Source organism: Ranitomeya variabilis, chromosome 3 (assembly GCF_051348905.1).
Source record: "Ranitomeya variabilis isolate aRanVar5 chromosome 3, aRanVar5.hap1, whole genome shotgun sequence".
Lineage (NCBI taxonomy): Eukaryota > Metazoa > Chordata > Amphibia > Anura > Dendrobatidae > Ranitomeya > Ranitomeya variabilis.
The window spans coordinates 374,357,664-374,366,135 of NC_135234.1; positions in this window are offsets into that span (position 1 = coordinate 374,357,664).

Genomic DNA, 8,472 nt, shown 5'->3' on the forward strand with positions numbered 1-8,472 from the left:
CCAATGGGCAGTGAGGGAAAGGTATCGCCCCTGTCCATGTTGACTGGTCCACGCATCGGTGGTGAGGTGGACCTTGCTACTGACGGCGTTCAGTAGCGCGTGTTTTATGTGTCCCTCCACATGCTTGTGCAGGGCAGGGACGGCTTGCCTGCTGAAGTAAAAGCGGCTGGGCACATTGTACTGTGGGACTGCCAATGACATCAAGTCACGGAAGCTGTCAGTCTCCACCAGCCTGAATGACAGCATTTCCAGTGAAAGAAGTTTGGCAATGCCTGCAGTCAGAGCCTGTGCTCGTGGGTGGTTTGACGAGAAAGGCCGCCTTTTCTCCCATGCCTGTACTACCGATGGCTGTAGACTGGGCTGGGAGTGTGTGGATGACTGGGAAAGTGGTGCTGCGGGTGGAATTACAGCGGGTCTCTGGACAACAGGGCCAGAGGTTCTTCCACGGCGATCCTGGGAGGAAGCCGAACCAGCTGCGTGTGAGCTAGAGGAAGAGGCAACACGAGCTGAAGAGGTGGTAGCTGCCGCTGTTGGTTGGCCTACCTCTTCAGTGTGTTTTTCTAACAACGCCGGGTGCCTGGTGCGCACATGTTTCCACATGTTGGAGGTATTGAGGCTGCTGACATTTCGACCTCTTTTGACTTTGTGATGACACACGTTGCATCTGACATAGCAAATGTCATCTGCAACTGTGTCAAAAAAGGACCTGGCACTGCAAGTCTTGGGAGCGCCCTTTTTGGCTTTTGGAAGAGACATGCTCCTAACGGGTGCCAAAGCGGAGGCTGCAGGATCCGCAGTCTTCCCCCTCCCTCTCCCTCTTTGGGCCGTACGGGGAATCTCTTCCTCAGAGCTGCTCCCACCACCTTCCTGTCCCTCACGCCAAGATGGGTCGAGGACCTCATCATCTACACTACCCTCTGCCCCCAACTGCTCCTCCTGGGTAGTCTCAGCAGCAGAGCACGCACCAGTAAGTGGCACCTGAGTGTCATCATCAGCTGATGCGGCCTGCGATGTGGTGACCGGAGCCACTGGCCCACCCGCCTCTTCAGAGGAAGACAGAAAAAGCTGTTGGGCATCACTGCACCCTGCCTCTTCTTCCATTTCTCCAATGCTGCTTGGCTGGCCCCCTGTTTCCAAGCCAAGAGATTCAGAGAACAGAAGTAGAGACGGCTCCTGTCCTGGGCTCTCTGTCTGCCTGGGCAATTTGGCAGGTGGTGAAGAGACAGATGGCTGCTCTCCAGTGCTCTGTGTCTGAGAGGATGTGGCACTAATGGAAGTTGATGCATTAGCTGCCATCCATCCGACAACGGCTTCAATTTGGTCTTCACGCAGCAGCGGTGTACGGCGCTCTGACACAAAGCTGCGCATGAACGACTGTTGCCTGGTGAAAGTGGGTGCTGATGAGTCACCGGTGCCCGCAGCAGGCACAGAATCCCCACGTCCCCTCCCTGCTCCGCGCCCACGCCCACGTGCCTTACTCACTGCCTTCTTCATCTTGGTTGACTGATAAAGATAAGCAGAAAAGTACTAACGGATTTGTGTGCTTATTCCTGAGCAACTCCTCCTAACAGGTATAAGAAACACTAATTTTCTAAAGTGTGGACTAGACTTTAATATGAGCTAATGTGGCCTACACAAATGTAAAGTGGTGTAACTGGTGTGTTTGGTGAACTTTATTATTTATTTCTTTTTTGGGGGCTGAACTGACAACAGATAGAGCTGCAGTCACACAGAGACCGTGCAGACAGACGTAAACGGCGCTGCAAGGCCCAAAAACCCTCCTCTACTTTATCCTATGTAGTGTTTTTCCACAAATTAGCTGGAGACGGGTGGAAAGACACTAATAGGATTTTTTTAAATTAATTAGCAGCAGACTACACTACTTGAAAAAAAATTAAAATTGATTTGGCGGTATGACGCAGTGAACAACCCTGAGCTGCAGACAACCAGGCTACGGCTGCTCACAGACTACAGGGCGAGCTGCAGTCACACGGAGACCGTGCAGACAGCCGTAAACGGCGCTGCAAGGCCCAAAAACCCTCCTCTACTTTATCCTATGTAGTGTTTTTCCACAAATTAGCTGGAGACGGGTGGAAAGACACTAATAGGATTTTTTTAAATTAATTAGCAGCAGACTACACTACTTGAAAAAAAATTAAAATTGATTTGGCGGTATGACGCAGTGAACAACCCTGAGCTGCAGACAACCAGGCTACGGCTGCTCACAGACTACAGGGCGAGCTGCAGTCACACGGAGACCGTGCAGACAGCCGTAAACGGCGCTGCAAGGCCCAAAAACCCTCCTCTACTTTATCCTATGTAGTGTTTTTCCACAAATTAGCTGGAGACGGGTGGAAAGACACTAATAGGATTTTTTTAAATTAATTAGCAGCAGACTACACTACTTGAAAAAAAATTAAAATTGATTTGGCGGTATGACGCAGTGAACAACCCTGAGCTGCAGACAACCAGGCTACGGCTGCTCACAGACTACAGGGCGAGCTGCAGTCACACGGAGACCGTGCAGACAGCCGTAAACGGCGCTGCAAGGCCCAAAAACCCTCCTCTACTTTATCCTATGTAGTGTTTTTCCACAAATTAGCTGGAGACGGGTGGAAAGACACTAATAGGATTTTTTTAAATTAATTAGCAGCAGACTACACTACTTGAAAAAAAATTAAAATTGATTTGGCGGTATGACGCAGTGAACAACCCTGAGCTGCAGACAACCAGGCTACGGCTGCTCACAGACTACAGGGCGAGCTGCAGTCACACGGAGACCGTGCAGACAGCCGTAAACGGCGCTGCAAGGCCCAAAAACCCTCCTCTACTTTATCCTATGTAGTGTTTTTCCACAAATTAGCTGGAGATGGGTGGAAAGACACTAATAGGATTTTTTTTAATAAATTAGCAGCAGACTACACTACTTGAAAAAAAAAAAAAAAAAAAAAACAGTATGAGGCAATGAACCACCCTCCCTGAACTGAATACAACCAGCTATGGATGGCCTATGTGGCTGCACTCAGACTAGAGAGTGGGCTGCACTCACACACACACACACACACAGACCTTGCAGATCGCTGTGAAAACAGCGCTACAAGGCAAAAGCAAGGTGACTAGTAGGTGAACACAGCGGTTGCTAAATTAGCCTTTGGAAAGCACAAAGAAGCAAATCGCTATCTCTAAACTGTCCCTCAGTCAGCAAACAGCGTCCTGTCACTAACTGAATTCACAGCAGAGTGATCGCAAAATGGCGCCAGCGACTTTTAAACTGCATCATGACATCATTTCAGCAGCCAATCACAGCCTTGCCAGTACTTTCATGCCCTCCATGCTAAACAGGATGTGCCCACACTTGGAATCATTCTCATTGGCTGAATTTCTGAATTTTGAATCTTGGAACTTCCGATTCCGGTATCCGATACGCGGCAAGTATCGGAATACCGGTATCGGAATTCCGATACCGCAAGTATCGGCCGATACCCGATACTTGCGGTATCGGAATGCTCAACACTACTTACGACCCAAAGATGGCTGCCTCCGCATTACTTATGATCCAAAGATGGATGCCTCCGCACAACTTATTACCCAAAGATGGCTGCCTCCACAAGACTTACGACCCAAAGATGGCTGCCTCCGCTCGACTTACGACCCAAAGATGGCTGCCTCCGCATGACTTACGACACAATGATGGCTGCCTCCGCATGACCCTAAGATGGTTGCCTCCGCATGACGTACGACCCAAAGATGGCTGCCTACGCACGACTTACGACGCAAAGATGGCTGCCTCCGGACGACTTACGACCCAAAGATGGCTGCCTCCGCACGACTTACGACCCAAAGATGGCTGCCTCTGCACGACTTATGACCCAAAGATGTCTGCCTCTGCACGACCCAAAAATTGCTGCCTTCCTGCGACTTACGATTCAAAGATGGCTGCCTCTGCACAACTTATTACCCAAAGATGGCTGCCTCCGCACGACTTACGACCCAAAGATTTCTGGCTCACCATGACCTACGACCCAAAGATGGCTGCCTCCGCACGACTTACGACCCAAAGATGGCTGCCTCCACACGACTCATGACACAAAGATGGCTTCCTCCGCACGACCCAATGATGGCTGCCTCCGCACGCCTTACTATGCAAAGATGGCTGCTTCCTCACTAATAACGACCCAAAGATGGCTGCCTGCGCATGACTTACGACCCAAAGATGGCTGCCTCCGCACGACTATTGACCCAAAGATGGCTGCCTCTGCACGAATTATGACCCAAAGATGGCTGCCTCCGCATGACTTACGACCCAAAGATGGCTGCCTCCGCATGACTTACGACCCAAAGATGGCTGCCTCCGCACGACTTACGATGCAAAGATGGCTGCCTCCTCATGACTTATGACCCATAGATGGCTGCCTCCGCATGACTTTTGACCCAAAGATGGCTGCCTCCGCACGAATTATGACCCAAAGATGGCTGCCTCCGCATGACTTATGACCCAAAGATGGCTGCCTCCGCATGAATTATGACCCAAAGATGGCTGCCTCCGCACGACTTACGACCCAAAGATGGCTGCCTCCGCACTACTTACGACCCAAAGATGGCTGACTCAGCACAACTTATGACCCAAAGATGGCTGCCTCCGCACAACTTACGACCCAAAGATTTCTGCCTCTGCATGACTTACGACCCAAAGATGGCTGCCTCCACACGACTTGCGACCCAAAGATGGCTGCCTCCGTATGACTTATGACCCAAAGATGGCTGCCTCCACACGACCCAAAGATGGCTGCCTCCGCACGACATATGACCCAAAGATGGCTGCCTCCGCACGACTTACGAAGCAAAGATGGCTGCCTCCGCACGACTTAAGACCCAAAGATGGCTGCCTCCGCACAACTTATTACAGAAAGATGTCTGCCTCCGCACAACTTACGACCCAAAGATGGCTACCTCCGCACGACTCACGACCCAAAGATGGCTGCCTCCACACGACTTACGACCCAAAGGTGGCTGCCTATGCATAACTTACGACCCAAAGATGGATGCCTCCACATGACTTACGACCCAAAGATGGCTGCCTCCACATGACCTACGATCCAAAGATGGATGCCTCCCCACAACTTACGACCCAAAGATGGCTGCCTCCGCACAACTTTTTACGGAAAGTTGGCTGCCTCCGCACGACTTACGACCCAAAGATGGCTGCCTCCGCACGACTTACGACCCAAAGATGGCTACCTCCACACGACTTACGACCCAAAGATGGCTGAATCCGCTTGACTTACGACCCAAAGATGGCTGCGTCTGCATGACTTATGACCCAAAGATGGCTTCCTCCGCACGACTTACGACCCAAAGATGGCTGCCTCCGCACGACTTATGACCCAAAGATGGCTGCCTCTGCACGACTTACGACCCAAAGATGTCTGCATCCGCATGACTTACGACCCAAACATGGCTGCCTCCGCATGACTTATGACCCAAAGATGGCTGCCTCCACACGACCCAAAGATGGCTGCCTCCGCACGACATATGACCCAAAGATGGCTGCCTCCGCACGACTTACAAAGCAAAGATGGCTGCCTCCGCACGACTTATGACCCAAAGATGGCTGCCTCCGCATGACTTACGAGCCAAAGATGGCTGCATCCGCATGACTTACGACTCAAATATGGCTGCCTCCGCATGACTTACGACGCAAAGATGGCTGCCTCCTCATGACTTACGACCCAAAGATGGCTGCCTCCGCACGACTTACGATCCAAAGATGGCTGCCTCCGCACAACTTACGACCCAAAGATGGCTGCCTCCGCACGACTTACGACCCGAAGATGGCTGCCTCCACACGACTTACGACCCAAAGACGGCTGCCTCCACATGACTTACGAGCCAAAGATGGCTGCCTCCACACGACCCAAAGATGGCTGCCTCCGCATGACATATGACCCAAAGATGGCTGCCTCCACATGACTTACGACGCAAAGATGGCTGCCTCCGCATGACTTATGACCCAAAGATGGCTGCCTCTGCACGACTTACGACCCAAAGATGTCTGCATCCGCATGACTTACGACCCAAATATGGCTGCCTCTGCATAAATTAAGACCCAAAGATGGCTGCCTCCACACGACTTACGACGCAAAGATGGCTGCCTCCGCATGACTTACGACCCAAAGATGGCTGCCACCGCACGACTTACGACCCAAAGATGGCTACCTCCGCACGACTTACTACTCAAAGATGGCTGCCTCCGCACGACTTATGACCCAAAGATGGCTGCCTCTGCACAACTTATTACCCAAAGATGGCTGCCTCCACACGACTTACGACCCAAAGATGGCTGCCTCCGTTTGACTTACGACCCAAAGATGGCTGCCTCCACACGACTTATGACCCAAAGATGGCTGCCTCCGCATGACTTACGACCCAAATATGGCTGCCTCCGCATGACTTACGACTCAAAGATGGCTGCCTCCGCACGACTTACGACGCAAAGATGGCTGCCTCCTCATGACTTACGACCCAAAGATGGCTGCCTCCGTACGACTTACGACCCAAAGATGGCTGCCACCGCATGACTTACAACCCAAAGATGGCTGCCTCCACAGGACCCAAAGATGGCTGCGTCCGCACGACTTACGACCCAAAGATGGCTGCCTCCGCACGACTTACGCCCCAAAGATGGCTGCCTCCACACGACTTACGACCCAAAGATGGCTGCCTCCGCATGACTTATGACCCAAAGATGGCTGCCTCCACACGACCCAAAGATGGCTGCCTCCGCACGACATATGACACAAAGATGGCTGCCTCCGCACGACTTACGACGCAAAGATGGCTGCCTCCGCACGACTTATGACCCAAAGATGGCTGCCTCCGCATGACTTAAGAGCCAAAGATGGCTGCCTCCGCATGACTTACGACTCAAAGATGGCTGCCTCCGCACGACTTACGACGCAAAGATAACTGCCTCCTCATGACTTACGACCCAAAGATGGCTGCCTCCGCACGACTTACGACCCAAAGATGGCTGCCTCCGCACAACTTACGACCCAAAGATGGCTGCCTCCGCACGACTTACGACCCAAAGATGGCTGCCTCCACACGACTTACGACCCAAAGACGTCTGCCTCCACATGACTTACGACCCAAAGATGGCTGCCTCCACACGACCCAAAGATGGCTGCCTCCGCACGACATATGACCCAAAGATGGCTGCCTCCACATGACTTACGACGCAAAGATGGCTGCCTCCGCATGACTTACGACCCAAAGATGGCTGTCTCCGCACGACTTACGACCCAAAGATGGCTGCCTCCGCATGACTTACGATCCAAAGATGGCTACCTCCAGATGACTTACGACGCAAAGATGGCTGCGTCCGCACGACTTACGACCCAAAGATGGCTGCCTCCACACGACTTACGACCCAAAGACGTCTGCCTCCACATGACTTACGACCCAAAGATGGCTGCCTCCACACGACCCAAAGATGGCTGCCTCCGCACGACATATGACCCAAAGATGGCTGCCTCCACATGACTTACGACGCAAAGATGGCTGCCTCCGCATGACTTACGACCCAAAGATGGCTGTCTCCGCACGACTTACGACCCAAAGATGGCTGCCTCCGCATGACTTACGATCCAAAGATGGCTACCTCCAGATGACTTACGACGCAAAGATGGCTGCGTCCGCACGACTTACGACCCAAAGATGGCTGCCTCCGCACGACTTACGACGCAAAGATGGCTGCCTTCGCATGACTTAAGACCCAAAGATGGCTGCCTCCGCACAACTTATTACGGAAAGATGTCTGCCTCCGCACAACTTACGACCCAAAGACGGCTGCCTCCGCACGACTCACGACCCAAAGATGGCTGCCTCCACATGACTTACGACCCAAAGGTGGCTGCCTATGCATAACTTACGACCCAAAGATGGATGCCTCCACATGACTTACGACCCAAAGATGGCTGTCTCCACATGACCTACGATCCAAAGATGGATGCCTCCGCACAATTTACGACACAAAGATGGCTGCCTCCGCCCAACTTTTTACGGAAAGATGGCTGCCTCCGCACGACTTACGACCCAAAGATGGCTGCCTGCGCACGACTTACGACCCAAAGATGGCTACCTCCACACGACTTACGACCCAAAGATGGCTGAATCCGCATGACTTACGACCCAAAGATGGATGCCTCCGCATGACTTATGACCCAAAGATGGCTTCCTCCGCACGACTTACGACCCAAAGATGGCTGCCTCCGCATGACTTACGACTCAAAGATGGCTGCCTCCGCACGACTTACGACGCAAAGATGGCTGCCTCCTCATGACTTACGACCCAAAGAAGGCTGCCTCCGTACGACTTACGACCCAAAGATGGCTGCCACCGCATGACTTACAACCCAAAGATGGCTGCCTCCACAGGACCCAAAGATGGCTGCGTCCGCACGACTTACGACC